The sequence below is a fragment of the Haliotis asinina genome, chromosome 7 (genome assembly GCF_037392515.1).
Source record: "Haliotis asinina isolate JCU_RB_2024 chromosome 7, JCU_Hal_asi_v2, whole genome shotgun sequence".
Lineage (NCBI taxonomy): Eukaryota > Metazoa > Mollusca > Gastropoda > Lepetellida > Haliotidae > Haliotis > Haliotis asinina.
In genome coordinates this window covers 47,399,790-47,423,203 of record NC_090286.1, presented here as the reverse complement: position 1 = coordinate 47,423,203, position 23,414 = coordinate 47,399,790, and positions in this window count along the sequence as shown.

Sequence of the window (23,414 nt, the reverse complement as noted above, 5' to 3'; positions counted from 1 at the left end):
TACATCTGAAACATTGTCACACAAAAGCTTTTGAAGACCTGTCACGATGTTCTGCATATCCTTGACCATGCCCGTTGTTGACTGACTTGCGAATAGTATCGAAACGATTAAAACAGCATAATTATATCGTACCAAAAAGAATGTTTCTAATTATCTCTAGAATTACCAAGAATGCATATGCACCAAGGATTCCGAACATATCTGAATGGGAATTTCTTCGGATGTTAACAAAACAACTGAACCATCCATCTGATAGCCGACTGTAGTGGACTTAATAGACTATCCAGGGGATATCAATGGACTTCACTACTAAGTTTAGTAATGCAATATGGGTACAACGATAGAATGAAAGACGTTGTCAGTCGTTCTTATCAACGAACTGATAAAGACATTTTACTAGGTCTTTTACGAGATTCTCAAATACATCGTCTGTTCATTAGATGTGGATCAAAGTATCGCATCCTGTCAATCGGAATCATATATTTGAAACCAATATGGATGTTGTCAAAGCATTTGCTACAATGGATCAAACGGGAAGAGGATCTTTCAGGGAGGGTAAGTTTAGTGAGTGATGTTGTCATTTGCAGAAAGCACAATTTGCGAAAAAACGGAAGAAACAAAATTTGAAGTAAGCCCATTCTGTGTCATCCAGCTGTCATGCAATGTCTGCCTGCCATACTAGAACGTTTGTAATTGATCCCGCTGACAAGCGGTCAAGTGACGTAGCTACTCTGTATAAGCATCACTACATAAAGTGCTTGATCAAAGACCATATATGAAAACATGTCACATTTAGGCATGCATGTTCAAAGAGGAAGGTATTTGTCAAAACCATGCATCAGTACTATCAACTTAGGCTTAACACTAAACCTTGACTACGTGTATATTGCTGATGTGAAATCATTCAGTGACAGTCAAACAGCCCACACAAGTCCAATCATTCATCCTTCTAACTAGATAATGGAAATACCAGAGAAGCTTCCTGTCCAATGTCACTCTTAGATCCAGAGTGAAAAGACACATCCTACAAGATTGTTAGACAAGAAGGATGACTTTTACATACTCAGGGTAATCGTGTCCTAAAAGTATATCGAGCAATGGTGTGACGACTGAAGGATTCATGGGATAAGGCTCGCTGACTTGGTTCACTCTTCGTATCTCAGTTGCGTAGGTCGATGCACATGTTGTTGGATTCTCTGGTCCAGCCTCGAGAATTTATAGACTGCCGCAATATAGCTGGAATATTCCTGAGTTCAGCATTAAACAAACAAACAAACAATAATGGGGAATGCTATTATGTGTCCCTGCACGCCATCCAAGAAAAGAAACAATGGATCCTTCAGTGTCAGACGCTTCTGCACACTTCCATCAGCATGAAATCTGGCTTCTATATAAATATTTCTCTCACAGTACGGCATCAGTCTTTGAAGTAGTTGTGTGATGCTAACTTTGATACAGCTGCCGACTGGTGTTCCCGGAGACACTGAATCAAAATGTGAGATACCGGATTCAGTCGTTTCTGTGGCTCGCCATCATTGTAAAATCTAAACAAAACTTTAAAAAAATATAAAATCCCAGACAAAGCAGCGTCTTGTCGGATTGTCGCGGTGTCACCCTTACAAATACAGGCAGAAAGTAATATTAAACAACCTGTGACAGTGTAACATGTTGCGCTCTGTTTAATTTTGATATTAACTTTCGTTTGTCCATGAAAGGGGAACGGTGATCCTTCTAAGATTCCCCACAAACCATGTTTTCGGAACCCTGCACTTCCGAGGATTACTTTTGAGTGACAATCATATTGTATTGATTTTCTGGCCTATTACAGAAAACGTTTCAAGCAATAGTTTGATTATTCGGTGTGTTTTTCGAAAGGCATGCAAAGCCAGGGATATATGATTGCTTCATCTGTCTTAGATGTTTTTCATAAACACATTCTATGGTTATAAGCAAGCATTAATATAAAGGTTTGTAAGTTAAACAAACGAAGAGGCACAATAACGATTGCCTTTGTGATTGTATATGTACTACAGATTCCGTACCAGACACATCAAAGTACACTACCATGCATGTTCACATTCAGATACCCAGCACTCTCACAGAAATGCAGACTTACACAGACAGAGACGTGCTTTTCACCAGGTTTTAGTGCAATTGCGTCAGATAAAACGTCTTTATACGAATCTATAGATAGAGATTTAGAAACAAAGTTGGTAGGCATGGAGACGCCAATGGTATATTGCCGTGCTGGGAATATAGAGAGCTTTAGGTATTCTATTGGAAACTAATGAGCTGATGGAGATCCACATGCATGTAACGGGGTCCAACACCAACATGGTCACATGTGCACTTAAGATTTATATAACTGCTCAGCAGTTGCAAGCGGTAGGACCTTGCCGAGGTTATACTGTCCTCATCAGCCTGATTGTATTCGGGGTTTTTTAATGAAAATTTTCTTTTGTCTTGGACAGTGGCTTCAGGATTCGAAATGCATATAAAAGTTAACGGGTAAACGGGATAGCAATACCGATGTGCCAAGTTTCAGCGCAACCTGTCACAAGAAGCTGACTCAAAGAGATTGTCCGATATTGACTGCCACGACATGTTCTATAACTTGGAAAATAATTACAGGGACAAGGGCTAACTGTGGTAGAGAAATATACAGCAACCCTCACCCGCCCGCACCTCCAACCCTAACCCAATGTTAGCCTCCTCGAGTAGACGAATGTTTGTTAAATCAAGGTCGAGTCAATAAGTGTTTGATAAATCAATGTGGTATTACATATTTCCTACAGAAAACATCACCTTTGAAATGCATCGATTATCCTTAATAAACGTCGGCCTTCGTGATATCTTCTTTCATATCTTAAGAACCCGTCAGGATCCGGGTTAGAATTGATCATCAGTAGCCCATGCTTATCGGAAGAGGTGGTCAGACTCGCTGAGGTTGACACGTTATCCCAAATTGCGTAGATCGATGTTCATGCTCTTGATCCCTGAATTGTCTGGTTCAGATGCGATTATTTACGGACCGCCGCCATACAGCTGGAATACTGGTGAGTGCGGCGTAAAACTAAACTCAGTCGCTCACTCACACCAGGATATGTTGGATTTTAAGCAACATAGTGTTCACAACCACTATACACTATTTGTGAAACCAGATGTTCGCGGAAGGTGAACGCATCCTGCCCCAGCAGAGCAAAGACTGGTCTTCATTTGAAGATGGAGCACAAAGGTAAAGTCAAGACAAGAAAACGTGTGGGACATTCGTTTTGATCACTGATGCTGACAATTCGGAAATGTCTTGGTCATGTCTGCCGTCAAAAGTTTTGAAAGCTATCTCACGTCTTGACGGATATAACCCTGATCAAACAACTTTGCGGAAAGTATTGCTCGAGACTCTTTGAAATATTCGTAGAGAGAACATGTTCCAATGTACCTCAAAGTTGTGACAATTTTACACTAAAGACTGGAACTGCAGGGTGATTATTTGACATGAAGAAAACTCTTGAAGTGCAGCATTTCACTTTCTGTTATTTAAAAAACCCGAAGATATTTGCTTTCATATTGACCCTCTTAGTCGCACACTTTGAAGTTAGAAGATGTATCTGTGGTCTTCTTGTTCAGTGATAAATCCTCGTTTTCATACAGTGTTTGTTTGGAAGCGTGGTGAATAGCATGTATAAACATTTTCTAAGATTGCACACAGTTTAACAAATCGCTTAATATAACATAATAAGTTTTCAACAAACTCTATGGATAACAACTTCTTTTATTTCGTACCGTTGTCAAATCTACATCGAAAGTCGCAAGATAAAAGAAATTGTTATCAATGAAGTTTGTTCAATATTGTATGTCCATACTTCTTAAGTGCCACTCTAAGAAATCGTTTTAGGTTTTGAGATCAAACACATTCAGTGATCTTGTGGTCCTTATTTCTTTGAGTTCAGTAATACATGTTTCATAACTTTTGCAATAGGAACTTGCATGGGTGTAATTGTACTGGGTCCTCAACTATATATCTTTATTCAGGATATATTGCTACCTCCTTCAACCCATAATGCGTCATTTGATGTATCGGGCGTCAATGATAATTTGTATCTATTATAACTTAATTTGTTGCATGTAAAATGACAATTGTGATGAAGTTTCTTGTTTAAAGGCTTAATTAGTAAACATAATAAGTCCAGTTAAGTCTTTTTTTCTCATAATGACTTAATTTCAGTGTTCACTAATTTTAAGGTTTTTCAGTGTCGCGAACAATTTGACCCAGATCAACCTTTTCTACCAGAACCTTAAACCGACATTTCGGCTCTCTTTAATTGAGAAATAAATCTAATCATGCTTACTTCACACGTTGAAGGTGCCTTTTTACATATGAATGCTGATGTCTGCATGGGTTCACTGAAACATTCGATGCACTACACTATAGATCATCACTTCATTAGATTTCTGTAATTTGAATGTATACATATCCAATTAAGACTATTGCAGCAAATTCCAGGTGCCACATATTTTGTAACAGTCGAAATCTAACTATCTAGTGTGTAGAAACCAAGCGGGTAGAATATCCTTCATACAGGTACAAACGTGTTCATTAGGTATGCGATAGTGTATATTATGTATAATACCATGAATACGTCTTTCAAAGGTACAAAAAATATGTGTGCCGAATGGGCTCTCTATTTTCCTGGTAAACTGTTCTTTCCTGAATTATTTCATTGTTATACACACATTGTATAATGTTATCAGGAGTCCAAACCAAGTCCAAACCAGTCCGACAAACCGTGACACACTGGGTGACTAAAACACTGATCGTCTCACAGACATAGACTCTGAACAGCACATTACAAAGTTTTAGTTGACTGAAGCGTCACCTTTATAAATTCAGGATATAAGAGCAGAGAACACTAAAGGACAGTTCAAACAATCGGATGGTGAATTTCGAATGCTCAAATTGTAATGTAATCGAATTTGAGCAAGAACGTTTCAGACATCAATTTTCCGTTAAGGTTGTACATATTTTTAATTAAGCACACCAAGACAGCTTCTTTCTTCAGACATAGCCTATGAATATTAGTTATCATTCTTATTCATACATGTTCGCACATGGGCAAACAACGCACCTGATGACGTATCGACTTTCTGCTCTATATTTCGTAAAAGAAACAGCCAACAGAATGTTATTTTGCAATCCACTTTTCGTTTCTTTTCTCCATCATATTCTGGAGGGAACGTGCAACCAATTATTCTCAAAATCTATCAACACGTCTAAACGCCTTCTGCACAATGAAGTCCTGTCCCAAGAGAAATCCTGAGATGTTTTATGAAAGAGTGTGGGTATGAAATTACGAAACGACTCAAGCAAAAGAATTCGGCAGGCAACATACATCAAGTATATGGAAACAACAATTGCTACATAAGCCAGTGGCAGGTTGATGGACGTGAGTAAGTGTCACGTCACCTACTGATAGATGGTAGACATTCAAAGTCACATAACAAAAGGCAGTTGAACTGATGATGGTTTTCAGGTAACAATCGCTATGGAACCTTTCATCCAATTCCTATCGCTGTTATGTCTAGTAAATTTTGTTCAGCACATAGTCGAGGGAGTATTGTCTAGTATATACGTTTTATAGTTACATGGTCGGTGTAAGCTTTCATTTTCCCAGATTTGTTAAAAGTGAATATACTACCCATCAAACGTTTAGACTCATGAGTGTAAATGTAGCCATTTACTTCAGTCAACTGGTCTAAGCTAGATTTTGCAAGATATATTCCATACAGTTAAAAAGCATTCTGGACACATGAAGCGGTGTATTGTATCACACATGCGTATCGTTGAACACATTATTGTCATGAGTTCAATAAGTGATTAATCTCAGCGAATTCTTAACAAAACAAACGCATCTGTTCACATGGCCAATGCTTGCACAATCATGCCAGCAATTTGACGCACGCTCCCCATGCGATTCATCTGCATAAGGTTTGTAGTTGGTCCACCCACGTTAGTGAGGAATTAATATGGATCACTTGAGGACATGGACGTGTCCGAAAATGTCCATTCTAGGGCACACAGCTTGTCGCCCCCAACAAAAGTGCGGGGTAGGTCCTCAATAAATCCCCACAAAAGATAGACTACTCCGAAAAAATCGTACAGTGGAATTGCAGAGTACTAAGGCATAATTATAATGAGTTACAGTTATTGGTCCTGGATTTTACGCCGCCAGCAGTCTGTCTGCAGGAGACTTATTTAAAGCTGACAGATCCTTTTGAACTACGTCATTTCAATGCTTATCATTCCTTCTCAGAGCCACGGGAGGATCTTCAATCCTAGTCAAACAGAATGTTATCCATAGCCCAATTACGCTAACTTCTAATCTTCAAGCAGTTGCCGTTGTGGTGTAAAAGACTTAAACCTGAACTTGTTACAGATATTCCTGATCCCATAACGAATTTCTCTGATGAACTCAATAAAATAGCTGACGAGTGTATCCCTAAATCTTCTACAGTTCCACACATGCGAAAACCATGGATTACCGATGAGTGCAAACTAGGAAGGCACGGAAGAAAGCTGAACGTTATTTCCGTCACCACTCCATGGTCCATAACTTAAATAATTTCAAGATTTTAAACGCTAAGGCACGGCGCACTTTCAAGGACAGTAAACGCCAATCTTGCCGCAGTTAAGTGTCAAAGATAAACTCCCGAACACCGATATCACAGGTATGGAATATGATCCAGAACATAACAGGTAAGGGCTCTCAAACTCGCATTAAACATCTCAAAGCCGGAGACGAATTATTAACTAGTAAATCTGATATTGCAAATAAACTTGGAGAAACTTTTGCCAAAAACTCGTCCTCAACGAATTATGTACCTCAATTTAAAAAATATAAAAAACAACAGGTCATGTCTGCCGTCAAAAGTTTTGAAAGCTATCTCACGTCTTGACGGATATAACCCTGATCAAACAACTTTGCGGAAAGTATTGCTCGAGACTCTTTGAAATATTCGTAGAGAGAACATGTTCCAATGTACCTCAAAGTTGTGACAATTTTACACTAAAGACTGGAACTGCAGGGTGATTATTTGACATGAAGAAAACTCTTGAAGTGCAGCATTTCACTTTCTGTTATTTAAAAAAACCGAAGATATTTGCTTTCATATTGACCCTCTTAGTCGCACACTTTGAAGTTAGAAGATGTATCTGTGGTCTTCTTGTTCAGTGATAAATCCTCGTTTTCATACAGTGTTTGTTTGGAAGCGTGGTGAATAGCATGTATAAACATTTTCTAAGATTGCACACAGTTTAACAAATCGCTTAATATAACATAATAAGTTTTCAACAAACTCTATGGATAACAACTTCTTTTATTTCGTACCGTTGTCAAATCTACATCGAAAGTCGCAAGATAAAAGAAATTGTTATCAATGAAGTTTGTTCAATATTGTATGTCCATATTTCTTAAGTGCCACTCTAAGAAATCGTTTTAGGTTTTGAGATCAAACACATTCAGTGATCTTGTGGTCCTTATTTCTTTGAGTTCAGTAATACATGTTTCATAACTTTTGCAATAGGAACTTGCATGGGTGTAATTGTACTGGGTCCTCAACTATATATCTTTATTCAGGATATATTGCTACCTCCTTCAACCCATAATGCGTCATTTGATGTATCGGGCGTCAATGATAATTTGTATCTATTATAACTTAATTTGTTGCATGTAAAATGACAATTGTGATGAAGTTTCTTGTTTAAAGGCTTAATTAGTAAACATAATAAGTCCAGTTAAGTCTTTTTTTCTCATAATGACTTAATTTCAGTGTTCACTAATTTTAAGGTTTTTCAGTGTCGCGAACAATTTGACCCAGATCAACCTTTTCTACCAGAACCTTAAACCGACATTTCGGCTCTCTTTAATTGAGAAATAAATCTAATCATGCTTACTTCACACGTTGAAGGTGCCTTCCTTTTACATATGAATGCTGATGTCTGCATGGGTTCACTGAAACATTCGATGCACTACACTATAGATCATCACTTCATTAGATTTCTGTAATTTGAATGTATACATATCCAATTAAGACTATTGCAGCAAATTCCAGGTGCCACATATTTTGTAACAGTCGAAATCTAACTATCTAGTGTGTAGAAACCAAGCGGGTAGAATATCCTTCATACAGGTACAAACGTGTTCATTAGGTATGCGATAGTGTATATTATGTATAATACCATGAATACGTCTTTCAAAGGTACAAAAAATATGTGTGCCGAATGGGCTCTCTATTTTCCTGGTAAACTGTTCTTTCCTGAATTATTTCATTGTTATACACACATTGTATAATGTTATCAGGAGTCCAAACCAAGTCCAAACCAGTCCGACAAACCGTGACACACTGGGTGACTAAAACACTGATCGTCTCACAGACATAGACTCTGAACAGCACATTACAAAGTTTTAGTTGACTGAAGCGTCACCTTTATAAATTCAGGATATAAGAGCAGAGAACACTAAAGGACAGTTCAAACAATCGGATGGTGAATTTCGAATGCTCAAATTGTAATGTAATCGAATTTGAGCAAGAACGTTTCAGACATCAATTTTCCGTTAAGGTTGTACATATTTTTAATTAAGCACACCAAGACAGCTTCTTTCTTCAGACATAGCCTATGAATATTAGTTATCATTCTTATTCATACATGTTCGCACATGGGCAAACAACGCACCTGATGACGTATCGACTTTCTGCTCTATATTTCGTAAAAGAAACAGCCAACAGAATGTTATTTTGCAATCCACTTTTCGTTTCTTTTCTCCATCATATTCTGGAGGGAACGTGCAACCAATTATTCTCAAAATCTATCAACACGTCTAAACGCCTTCTGCACAATGAAGTCCTGTCCCAAGAGAAATCCTGAGATGTTTTATGAAAGAGTGTGGGTATGAAATTACGAAACGACTCAAGCAAAAGAATTCGGCAGGCAACATACATCAAGTATATGGAAACAACAATTGCTACATAAGCCAGTGGCAGGTTGATGGACGTGAGTAAGTGTCACGTCACCTACTGATAGATGGTAGACATTCAAAGTCACATAACAAAAGGCAGTTGAACTGATGATGGTTTTCAGGTAACAATCGCTATGGAACCTTTCATCCAATTCCTATCGCTGTTATGTCTAGTAAATTTTGTTCAGCACATAGTCGAGGGAGTATTGTCTAGTATATACGTTTTATAGTTACATGGTCGGTGTAAGCTTTCATTTTCCCAGATTTGTTAAAAGTGAATATACTACCCATCAAACGTTTAGACTCATGAGTGTAAATGTAGCCATTTACTTCAGTCAACTGGTCTAAGCTAGATTTTGCAAGATATATTCCATACAGTTAAAAAGCATTCTGGACACATGAAGCGGTGTATTGTATCACACATGCGTATCGTTGAACACATTATTGTCATGAGTTCAATAAGTGATTAATCTCAGCGAATTCTTAACAAAACAAACGCATCTGTTCACATGGCCAATGCTTGCACAATCATGCCAGCAATTTGACGCACGCTCCCCATGCGATTCATCTGCATAAGGTTTGTAGTTGGTCCACCCACGTTAGTGAGGAATTAATATGGATCACTTGAGGACATGGACGTGTCCGAAAATGTCCATTCTAGGGCACACAGCTTGTCGCCCCCAACAAAAGTGCGGGGTAGGTCCTCAATAAATCCCCACAAAAGATAGACTACTCCGAAAAAATCGTACAGTGGAATTGCAGAGTACTAAGGCATAATTATAATGAGTTACAGTTATTGGTCCTGGATTTTACGCCGCCAGCAGTCTGTCTGCAGGAGACTTATTTAAAGCTGACAGATCCTTTTGAACTACGTCATTTCAATGCTTATCATTCCTTCTCAGAGCCACGGGAGGATCTTCAATCCTAGTCAAACAGAATGTTATCCATAGCCCAATTACGCTAACTTCTAATCTTCAAGCAGTTGCCGTTGTGGTGTAAAAGACTTAAACCTGAACTTGTTACAGATATTCCTGATCCCATAACGAATTTCTCTGATGAACTCAATAAAATAGCTGACGAGTGTATCCCTAAATCTTCTACAGTTCCACACATGCGAAAACCATGGATTACCGATGAGTGCAAACTAGGAAGGCACGGAAGAAAGCTGAACGTTATTTCCGTCACCACTCCATGGTCCATAACTTAAATAATTTCAAGATTTTAAACGCTAAGGCACGGCGCACTTTCAAGGACAGTAAACGCCAATCTTGCCGCAGTTAAGTGTCAAAGATAAACTCCCGAACACCGATATCACAGGTATGGAATATGATCCAGAACATAACAGGTAAGGGCTCTCAAACTCGCATTAAACATCTCAAAGCCGGAGACGAATTATTAACTAGTAAATCTGATATTGCAAATAAACTTGGAGAAACTTTTGCCAAAAACTCGTCCTCAACGAATTATGTACCTCAATTTAAAAAATATAAAAAACAACAGGTCATGTCTGCCGTCAAAAGTTTTGAAAGCTATCTCACGTCTTGACGGATATAACCCTGATCAAACAACTTTGCGGAAAGTATTGCTCGAGACTCTTTGAAATATTCGTAGAGAGAACATGTTCCAATGTACCTCAAAGTTGTGACAATTTTACACTAAAGACTGGAACTGCAGGGTGATTATTTGACATGAAGAAAACTCTTGAAGTGCAGCATTTCACTTTCTGTTATTTAAAAAAACCGAAGATATTTGCTTTCATATTGACCCTCTTAGTCGCACACTTTGAAGTTAGAAGATGTATCTGTGGTCTTCTTGTTCAGTGATAAATCCTCGTTTTCATACAGTGTTTGTTTGGAAGCGTGGTGAATAGCATGTATAAACATTTTCTAAGATTGCACACAGTTTAACAAATCGCTTAATATAACATAATAAGTTTTCAACAAACTCTATGGATAACAACTTCTTTTATTTCGTACCGTTGTCAAATCTACATCGAAAGTCGCAAGATAAAAGAAATTGTTATCAATGAAGTTTGTTCAATATTGTATGTCCATATTTCTTAAGTGCCACTCTAAGAAATCGTTTTAGGTTTTGAGATCAAACACATTCAGTGATCTTGTGGTCCTTATTTCTTTGAGTTCAGTAATACATGTTTCATAACTTTTGCAATAGGAACTTGCATGGGTGTAATTGTACTGGGTCCTCAACTATATATCTTTATTCAGGATATATTGCTACCTCCTTCAACCCATAATGCGTCATTTGATGTATCGGGCGTCAATGATAATTTGTATCTATTATAACTTAATTTGTTGCATGTAAAATGACAATTGTGATGAAGTTTCTTGTTTAAAGGCTTAATTAGTAAACATAATAAGTCCAGTTAAGTCTTTTTTTCTCATAATGACTTAATTTCAGTGTTCACTAATTTTAAGGTTTTTCAGTGTCGCGAACAATTTGACCCAGATCAACCTTTTCTACCAGAACCTTAAACCGACATTTCGGCTCTCTTTAATTGAGAAATAAATCTAATCATGCTTACTTCACACGTTGAAGGTGCCTTCCTTTTACATATGAATGCTGATGTCTGCATGGGTTCACTGAAACATTCGATGCACTACACTATAGATCATCACTTCATTAGATTTCTGTAATTTGAATGTATACATATCCAATTAAGACTATTGCAGCAAATTCCAGGTGCCACATATTTTGTAACAGTCGAAATCTAACTATCTAGTGTGTAGAAACCAAGCGGGTAGAATATCCTTCATACAGGTACAAACGTGTTCATTAGGTATGCGATAGTGTATATTATGTATAATACCATGAATACGTCTTTCAAAGGTACAAAAAATATGTGTGCCGAATGGGCTCTCTATTTTCCTGGTAAACTGTTCTTTCCTGAATTATTTCATTGTTATACACACATTGTATAATGTTATCAGGAGTCCAAACCAAGTCCAAACCAGTCCGACAAACCGTGACACACTGGGTGACTAAAACACTGATCGTCTCACAGACATAGACTCTGAACAGCACATTACAAAGTTTTAGTTGACTGAAGCGTCACCTTTATAAATTCAGGATATAAGAGCAGAGAACACTAAAGGACAGTTCAAACAATCGGATGGTGAATTTCGAATGCTCAAATTGTAATGTAATCGAATTTGAGCAAGAACGTTTCAGACATCAATTTTCCGTTAAGGTTGTACATATTTTTAATTAAGCACACCAAGACAGCTTCTTTCTTCAGACATAGCCTATGAATATTAGTTATCATTCTTATTCATACATGTTCGCACATGGGCAAACAACGCACCTGATGACGTATCGACTTTCTGCTCTATATTTCGTAAAAGAAACAGCCAACAGAATGTTATTTTGCAATCCACTTTTCGTTTCTTTTCTCCATCATATTCTGGAGGGAACGTGCAACCAATTATTCTCAAAATCTATCAACACGTCTAAACGCCTTCTGCACAATGAAGTCCTGTCCCAAGAGAAATCCTGAGATGTTTTATGAAAGAGTGTGGGTATGAAATTACGAAACGACTCAAGCAAAAGAATTCGGCAGGCAACATACATCAAGTATATGGAAACAACAATTGCTACATAAGCCAGTGGCAGGTTGATGGACGTGAGTAAGTGTCACGTCACCTACTGATAGATGGTAGACATTCAAAGTCACATAACAAAAGGCAGTTGAACTGATGATGGTTTTCAGGTAACAATCGCTATGGAACCTTTCATCCAATTCCTATCGCTGTTATGTCTAGTAAATTTTGTTCAGCACATAGTCGAGGGAGTATTGTCTAGTATATACGTTTTATAGTTACATGGTCGGTGTAAGCTTTCATTTTCCCAGATTTGTTAAAAGTGAATATACTACCCATCAAACGTTTAGACTCATGAGTGTAAATGTAGCCATTTACTTCAGTCAACTGGTCTAAGCTAGATTTTGCAAGATATATTCCATACAGTTAAAAAGCATTCTGGACACATGAAGCGGTGTATTGTATCACACATGCGTATCGTTGAACACATTATTGTCATGAGTTCAATAAGTGATTAATCTCAGCGAATTCTTAACAAAACAAACGCATCTGTTCACATGGCCAATGCTTGCACAATCATGCCAGCAATTTGACGCACGCTCCCCATGCGATTCATCTGCATAAGGTTTGTAGTTGGTCCACCCACGTTAGTGAGGAATTAATATGGATCACTTGAGGACATGGACGTGTCCGAAAATGTCCATTCTAGGGCACACAGCTTGTCGCCCCCAACAAAAGTGCGGGGTAGGTCCTCAATAAATCCCCACAAAAGATAGACTACTCCGAAAAAATCGTACAGTGGAATTGCAGAGTACTAAGGCATAATTATAATGAGTTACAGTTATTGGTCCTGGATTTTACGCCGCCAGCAGTCTGTCTGCAGGAGACTTATTTAAAGCTGACAGATCCTTTTGAACTACGTCATTTCAATGCTTATCATTCCTTCTCAGAGCCACGGGAGGATCTTCAATCCTAGTCAAACAGAATGTTATCCATAGCCCAATTACGCTAACTTCTAATCTTCAAGCAGTTGCCGTTCGACTCACTTTACATGTTACGCTCACATTATGCTCACCGTCTACAGCTCTTCAGAAGACTGACCTTCAAACCCTATACGATCAGCTCCCTAAACCGTGTATTATCATGAGAGATTTGAACGGCTAGAACCCACTCTGGGGTGGTACAACTACTAATGCTAAAGGTAAACTATTAGAAGAGTTCTGTTCAGATAACGTTTTATGCTTATATAAAGACGTTTCTAACACATATTTACATCCTGGCACGGAACATATTCACCTCTTGATATCTCACTTACAGACCCTGAACTATTGGGTGAATGTGAATGGTCAGTCCATGATGACGCTTGTGGGAGTGACCATTTTCCAACGATCTTAACACCTGTAAACCCATCTGATACTACCCCATCTTCGAGATGGAACTTTGAAAAAGCTAACTGGAACTTATATCGAACTTTGTGGTGTAAAAGACTTAAACCTGAACTTGTTACAGATATTCCTGATCCCATAACGAATTTCTCTGATGAACTCAATAAAATAGCTGACGAGTGTATCCCTAAATCTTCTACAGTTCCACACATGCGAAAACCATGGATTACCGATGAGTGCAAACTAGGAAGGCACGGAAGAAAGCTGAACGTTATTTCCGTCACCACTCCATGGTCCATAACTTAAATAATTTCAAGATTTTAAACGCTAAGGCACGGCGCACTTTCAAGGACAGTAAACGCCAATCTTGCCGCAGTTATGTGTCAAAGATAAACTCCCGAACACCGATATCACAGGTATGGAATATGATCCAGAACATAACAGGTAAGGGCTCTCAAACTCGCATTAAACATCTCAAAGCCGGAGACGAATTATTAACTAGTAAATCTGATATTGCAAATAAACTTGGAGAAACTTTTGCCAAAAACTCGTCCTCAACGAATTATGTACCTCAATTTAAAAAATATAAAAAACAACAGGAAACGAAAACTATTAATTTCATTTCAGATAATGGGGAAGACTACAATGAAATATGTTCTATTCATGAGCTTCGTACTGCTCTGGACCAAGCTCATGATACTGCTACGGGAGTTGATAACATACATTATCACCTAATGAATCACTTACAGGAATCATGTTTAGAGACTCTCTTAAACATTTTTGATGATATCTAGACCTCTGGAAACTTTCCATCTTCATGGCGTGATGCTATCGTTGTCCCTATCCCTTAACCTGGAGGTGATCATACCAATCTTTCGAGCTATCGACCTATTTCCCTTACCAGCTGCGTTTGCAAAACCATGGAACGCATGATCAATAATCGACTTTTTTGGCACTTGGAAACCAATATACTGATTACAGATATTCAATGTGGTTTCCGTAAAAACAGAAGTACCGTTGATCACTTAGTGCGTTTGGAATCATTTGTCAAAAAGGCGCTAATTAATAAACAACATGCAGTGTCTATTTTTTTATCTGGAAAAAACATCTGACACAACCTGGAAATATGGCATCTTAAAAGATTTACATGACTTTGGATTACGAGGCCGTTTACCTCAACTTATATCCAACTTTTTAAATGACAGACAGGTTGAAGTCCGCGTGGTTTCTACCCTGTCTGGGATGCCAGCTATATTTTGGAGGAAAGGCTAAAATAACTCAAATAGCCACAGGTATGCCAGTGACAAAGTTAAAACCAACAAAGACTGGAGCAAATGATGATGCATGCAGGTTCTGTAGGACAGTGTAGAACTCTGTACAGGGTCTTAATTTTATTGATTTACTTTATTGTGGCCACGCCGGTAGGAACTGGACGTCTGCTTTGGCTAAGAGTTAGATTTTGATCGTGCACACAACCCCCTTGGCTCACAACATCATCCATTTGATGGGTTGGCTTGCACTTGATTATTACAGGTCTCCGTCACAAAGCAAAGGCTACGTGTCGCGTTTCTACGACATTCTTAGCGGATATTCAATTACATCTTCATAATGGCTCTCAAATTCCAAGTAGAAGTTTTTATACTCAAGTTAATACCTCAAAAGGGTTTAAAATGTTACTTCATGACATGGAACGTTAGAACAATTATTTTTATCTCACGGAGTGTACGCGTGTAACTGTTTCTTAAGACTATTAATGGGAACTTGAATTGATTTCTTATCTCGTAAGCGTCGTCACGCTTATAGGTCTGCATAAATGAACAGCCATCCCTTGACGTCCAGGGAACGTTTATTGTTTATTAACAGTGAAATTCAATTTCAAAAACGCGCAGCTGCCACCAAACTTTTCTGTGAATCGTGCATTGGCACGAAGTTTAATCGATGTCTGGAAAGAAGTCATAAATTTGGAAAATGCTCTTCAAATATTGCCAGGAATGATAACTACTGCCATTCCAGAATACTTTATACACACAAAAGTCAGTTCCCAAAGCTTTTACATGCTATTTTGACAAATATATTCACCGTACGTCTTCGAGCCTGTCCTAATGCGCGTATTTTTTATAAGGCGTATAATAAGACTTTGGTTAACTTTTGCCTAACTGCCGGGTTTCCTCGTGAAGGAGTTAGTTTAGTGCCAAGCACTGTGACTGATACTACCAGACAAGAACATCCGATGACGTAACACAGTATTGTTTGACGATAAAAGGTACAAAATTGCGGCTTACAATCTTTGATCTTTTCTGCAAAGGTATTTATTACCCCCGTTCTGCTACTAATGCCGTGTACGTTTATGTAGTTCGTTTCGACCACGTTGCTTGCGACTCGAAGATTCACTGCCCTTTTACTACCATAAAGTAAATTGAAACATGTCAAATCCGACGACATCGTCCATGCATTGTCATTGTGTGTATTTGTCGGAATCAAAACGATGTATTGATTCTAACCTTTTGAAAATAGTTTATCTATGCTGTTTCGTAATGCCATGTCAATACATACATGCATAAAATATCATTCGATCACATGCATAGTAGATCACCATAAAAATGAATAAAATATTGATCATTCAGAAGTCTTGGGTCACAGAGTCTACAGATATTCCAACATATAATACTAATCCACAATAAAGGCTTAAGATCAACAACATGCATTGTGCTATGACTAAATACATGCATTATTGAAAAGATAGATAAGAAACGTCATTGTAGGCTCGTTTTAATGGCGTTATTTAAAATTAAACAGCATAAATATTCCTGAAATACTCTGTTCAGTACCACAGCCACATCTTGATTGGCGATTCTTGTAATGTGATTCACATTTACATGTCTTGTTTATACATTTGAAAAAAAATCCAAACTCATGGAAAAGCAAAGTCATCACGTGCTTGATGACATTATAAGCATTACACTGACAAATCGCATCGGTTGCAATAAGGAAGCTGTCTATCCATTAAAAAAATGTTTCGTTTATTGCTTTTGAGAGAAGGTACATTCCCATTCCTTATACGAAGTACAAATGCATTGTAATGAAGTCGATACCTTTTGCATTTTACATTCTCAGTGGTCTTTGACATGTCAACGTGTTAGGCGATAATTTGGTTGGTGTTCGGTTTTAGGTATGCACTTCAAATGTTATTATCCAATATAGTATCATTATGTGGTATACGCGTAATTTTTTAAAATGGCAGAATCCATAGACGTCAACTCGTATAGGTAACAATGATAAATGTTAGGGTTTAAAGAGCAGTTTGAGCTCAAACCAGTCGTTTTCCATGTAGGATTATCATGTAACGAAAAAGTCTTAAACTGTTTGTATAGTTACCGTGTTGCAATTTATCCTTGTAGCAATTGATTGATGTGAAATAATAGCTGTTAATATCCTGTGGCCCACACAGGCATGTACGTATGTGAAAGTGTTATGCAATCAATACCAGCGTCACGCTCACAGCTCCAAGGTATCCTGCAATACCTTATGTCGATTAACCAACCACATGGATACAAGCACATACTTAAAAATTTACATTTAATGTATCGGTAGTATTGAGGCAGTGTCGTTTACAAAAAAAATTAATAAAATGAAACCACCCACACTTATATAAACATGTTTGTGAAGGAACATTGAGGATAAGAAGGCTAAGAAGAATTGATGTTGGAATAATAAACTAACAATACAAGGCACAAGGCACTGTCTATTAATAGACACTACCGTGGTAGTAAAGCTGAAGAAAATTATTCAATCCTGTCAGTGTCAACACAGCATGCTTGACAAGCACACACATTGGGTTATACACAAGAACATAGCATCAGTCATGGTCTTGGGAAGGACGTTAAGGATAGAATGATTAAAGTAGTCTATGGTGTCCATTAAGAATGACCAAGGCATGTTTGATCAAAGGGTTTGGTCTGGAATTGTATTACTGAAGGGAAAAACGTATGATTTTACTCGCCTCGCCACAGTGACAGTACGACTCCATGCAGCATGACAAATTCATGTCAGTAAATCACTTTCCAATCAGTTGGGAGTGTGCTGGCTGAGCGTTGATTCTTCGCATAGAAAATCTGGTTGGGTGTGTCACACGAGTAAGTAGCATTGTAATGCTATGTAAACTGTTGTTCAAAGCAAGGATCTTTTGTTTGATTCTTTTTTCAAGAACAGAATAGATTTTCGATGCAACATCTTGAGGATTAGGATCTATAAACGATGGTATGTTAATAATCGACTCTGGACATTTCAGTGACTGACATCATAAGCATCAATCTGCGCAACTAAGAAACGAAGCTATGATCACCTAGGTTGGTTAGTCTGACCATGGCACAGTCACTTCGTATAACTAGCTCATAGATCCCACATGATTATGTTACTAAGGCTATGAGTAGCAAGCATGGCTAGAAAAGAGTGTGACTGAGTGAGAATATTTTTACGCCGCACTCAGCAATATTTCAGCCATATGGCGGTGGCCTGTAAACAATCGAGTCTGGACCACACAATTCAGTGATGAGCATCGATCTGCGCAACTGGGAAGCTATGGCATGTGTGAACCAAGTCAGTGAGCCTGGCCGTCCGATCTCATTAGTCGCCTCTTATGTCAAGAATGGGTTACTGAAGGTCAGTATTCTAACAAAAAGTGTAAATTAAAGAAGGCAACGTTTGTCAAACAGCCTACAAACCCTCCACACTGTGCTACATTCCACAGTGATACACCTGAAGTGCTATTCCAAGCAGGACCCAAGTGAATTTACTCGCTTAACTGGCTGTCAACTTATGCATGAATTACTGGTGGACAATCCTCGGACTCTCATCTTTACCCGAGGGTTCAAAATCGCGTGTCCAAAATGAGTGCAGTCATACGACGAGTCGGCACGTAACATGATGATCCTGTCTGGAACAGTCGCAAGACACGATACATATTGAACCGGTGTTGGCCACATCATGGAAAGAGTTAATTAGGAACTTTGATCTTGACCTTGGGCATCATAAATATCCCACATTTCTACAAGCACACGGTGTGTCTAATGTTTTATATGAATATCACACTGTCTACAACACAGTTTCTGTATGATGTCAACTGAATTGTTTTTACTACAATTCCCCTGTCTTTCTTTCTACCCTTTCATACTGATGACATATGGCACCACGTTTCAGATCAATGACTGATGGCGTCGCTTGATTCTGTTACAACGTCGATGCAGTGCAGCTCAATCCGGATTAATGTGTGGGCCTTTTCAACCTTTTCACGGAGGTTGTCAATATTTATAATGAAGCACGACTGAACACACGTTAGGACAAAGTACTTGGAGATTTGAAATTTAAAATGTATGTTTGAGTTGTTTCAAAGGCATTTAGAAGTTGGAGGAATCAAACTAAAAGTGCTTTATGGTTCAACGTCTTTATTATACAAGGTCACAAGGTGACATAAAGCACTTTTAGTTTAAAATGTATGTTCCCTTTTCCACTGTTGCTGTAGTTGAAAACTCATTAAACTTGATGCTGCAGCTTCAGTAGGGGGATTTCAATTGTGTATGTCATAGTTTGTGGTCATCGGATCATCGGCGTGATGTGTAACCAATTGAGCCACCAGACTTCCACAGTGTTATGGAAATACAGGGAAACATGATTTATGGCAGTTATTTAAGAAACGTGATGAGTATTTGTATGGCTTAATGCCATATACACATATTTTATATAGGACATACAACTTAACATTTATAAGGGAAAATAATGAATATGTGATATAACACTGTAACTTAAATCTTTTGGGATACATTGAAAACGTAGTCAGATTTATATGAGGTATTTGTGTTACGAAATATATAACCGAAACTGTGTTCATTGGGAACATAACTTACGTTGGGTTGTTTTATTTACTATGTATGGCACATTTTAGATTTCTTACGTAATATGGGGCATTTGGTCACTTAATATGTATGGGATATCTTACTTAACACGTGCCCTGGTATAACTGAAAGTTTTCAAATGTATGCCAATGCACTGCAATGGACCCTACACGTGTACGCCAGAAACATCAACATCTGCAGTTTCATAAGAACAAAAGGCATGTATGTATTACTCGAAGAAAGGGAAACACCAAGTAGATATAGTGGATGTAGTAGATATATCTGTTGAAGTATTTCGTTGATGCAATGTTACAATTCGTCCGAGGTTCAATGCCTGACCAATCATTATCAATCTTATATTTAAGAATCCGTCCCGATGACCATACCATTTCAACGAGCATGTGCCTGTTATGTGTAAATCGGAGAAACCTCGTGAAAATAGCAAAAAGAAGGCTTTATGCATGTCAAATCTGTTTCATCATACATGTGACGTGGGGCGCTGACTTTGTCCAATAGATATTGCACACCTGATGGAAACATAAATGTTTTGTACAAGTATGTCAACTTCTCAGACCTGGACGAATACACAATGAATGGGTTAGTGAAACATTTGAAATCTGATACGATTAAAAGAAGTATGCGTACATGAATGGACATTATAAAAAGTAACAAAATCCATTATCAAGCGGGGGAAAGGTCATTACACACTGCTGTGTCACATTGTCGCCATGGGTTCGTTCTCTGTTCGCATAGAATGAACATGCTAATGACACATATGGAATACTGATACGTTTAACTTCGTGTGAAACGTAAGCGTACATGAATAAGATTTATGAAAAGCGACAAAACTCATTCCATTATCAAGCGGTGGAAAGGTCATGGAAGACTACTGTATAACGCTCTTGCCATGAATTCGTTCGTCTAGAAAGTCAATTTGACATATTAGTTTGACATTATTTTACCAGTCATAGCACCGGAAATGCAGTTTGGGTATCTATAAATGAATGGTCATAATTAATTATTTCAAGAGATTAGCAGAGCTCGTGGTATCGATTCCAACAAACTGTATACATGTGCCCATGCATGGTACAACCTGAACGAACATAGTTCACGGTTGTGCCCCTTACAAACGGGAAATCTCTACATATTTAAAAGATATCTCACTCACTCACCCACTTCCACATGTACTGACAAACATCAGGAATATTTATCTACCTACCGTACTGAAATGTTTTATGGAACCATTCTGACAATAAAACACGTTTACATAAACTCCATGGAAACTCATCGAATAATCACATGACATAATTACGGCTACATGGCAAGGCTATATCAGTTATACGTATTGATGAACGTTGGTATCTCTTGATTATCGACAGATTGCGGTTTGTGACTTTGTTTATGTTTTAGACCCCAAACGTAATCACCATAGCGTGTCAATTAACCATTACAACAACGGTACTCTGAAGGCATTTATCATTAGTTCTTTGCATGTGGTTTTAGAGGGTTAGCTCACCAACCCAATTCACAACCTCTCGAACGAACAATGACTTCGGACATAGTTTCATTACGACAGGGAAGGAAATCGATAAGCTAGGCAATTACATTTTGAGATGTCAATAGTTTAGATTCATAATCATTACTCGGATGCCCGCAAGCTAGGAATCATTCGGGATGCATGCATTGGAGAAGGGAAAGCTATCTACAATATCAAATCTATAAAGATGTTACATCTACGTTTTGGAAGTTGGCAATTCACGTCAAATGACTTTGTAGTAACGTTCTGAAATTGACACTCAAATATGAGCAAACATCTTATATAAATTAGACATTAGATAAAATGGGGAATGTATGAAAATGAACATCGAGAACAACTTGTCAAAATATATGAAACATTGTTAATTTTAACCAGACCCGGAGTTGAGAAAATATTTGTAAGTTCCTTTGCTTACGTGAATTGGGACTATTAATTATTAGCAATTCGGCAGCCTTATCAGATGCAAAGCTTCACAAATACAAACACTACGGTGTATGTTCAATATGTTCAAACCAAAAGACTTGCTTTGTAACACCTTTGTACATTGCTCGTTTTAGAGCACACACCTTCAGTTTTTAATCATGATACTATGCAGCAGCTGACAAAGTGGTGTTGCGTATTATTGGTCAGACATATCCGGTCCTGCGCATTCAGACGGCAAGTCCAACTGTTGAGTTAGTCAAAAGATATCTATTGTCAGAAGTCTTAGAACTTTGTCTTACCTTTGTTTATTCTTCAGCATTTGATCGACCCTCTTATGACAAGTACAATTCCGTAAATAGACGCAAAGTTCGCACGAATGGCTGTTCGAGTTAACCCTTTCAATTGGCGATATTTAATGACAGCCAAGTGTTCCATCAACAGAAAACACCTAGTCACCTTTACGCCGGCCGACAATTTCAGGCTGACTGCGTGTTTCGATCCAATATAATCACTAAGCATGGGCAGTATTGCACTTAATATGTGGAAAATATTCAGTCTGTGCTATCCTGTCTCCGTTGTTAGAACTGGAACACTCAGCCGAACCTGTAACATTTGAGGACGGTGTTTGCGAAACAATGATTTTTGTGTACAGCAGATAAAGGCATGGCAACAGTAGAACAAAGTTTTCATTCTTTAAAACGGCAAAACAAGTTAAGTAGTATAGATGATTTATGCATGCGATTTTGTAATATCAATCGATCCCATACACTGATTATAAACTCATAGTCTACTTTCCAAATTAATAGGCACAGTATACTTACGCGTTCATGTATTCAGCATAATGCCAAGATATCATTACGCATTTGTCACATTTCATAGGAAACTATTTAGACATGCATTTCATCATATCATCTTTCCTTTGAGAGATGAATCAGTAAAGAGGCTCGCTGTACATACCTTTATTAAACAGCCTCCTAACTTCATGTGAACATGTAATTATAGCATTTACATATGTGCCGGGTGATACTGAAGCATCGCATTAATGAATCAACGGCTGGTGTGTTTTGTAAACAAGACTGGTTACAGCGTGAGTCTGTTCGACAGCCTGGTGAATCGGATTATTGGTCACCGGGCTAACGTGACCTGACTGTACATACGTGTGTACTTTTGTACACGTGTAAATTTACTCACGTCAGCGAATGATCTACCTGTGAATAGGGCTGTAATACGTACAGTAAAATGCGTATATGACAGTATACATGGCTTAAGAATGACCAATCCTGCCCTCAATGCCGTCGTGTGCCATTGTACCTAAGCAGTAAGCACTACTGTGTTCAACCACACCTTTATGCTTCGCCCCACAGCATTACATATAATCCGTGATATATATGTGGCTCTCGTAGCAATGCACTTGAATGCATCTGATTCGGAGTCTCACGTCATAATCAATATCTACATGATCCCTGTCACACTTTACATGCGTGTGTGGTGCGATCTAAGCTACATGGGAATGGCGGAATGGGGAGGTGCATGGAGAATATGGATAGGGGTGATGAGATGAGTGAAAATATATATCGGACAGACGACTGTGGTGAGGGTGGTCTGGGGTT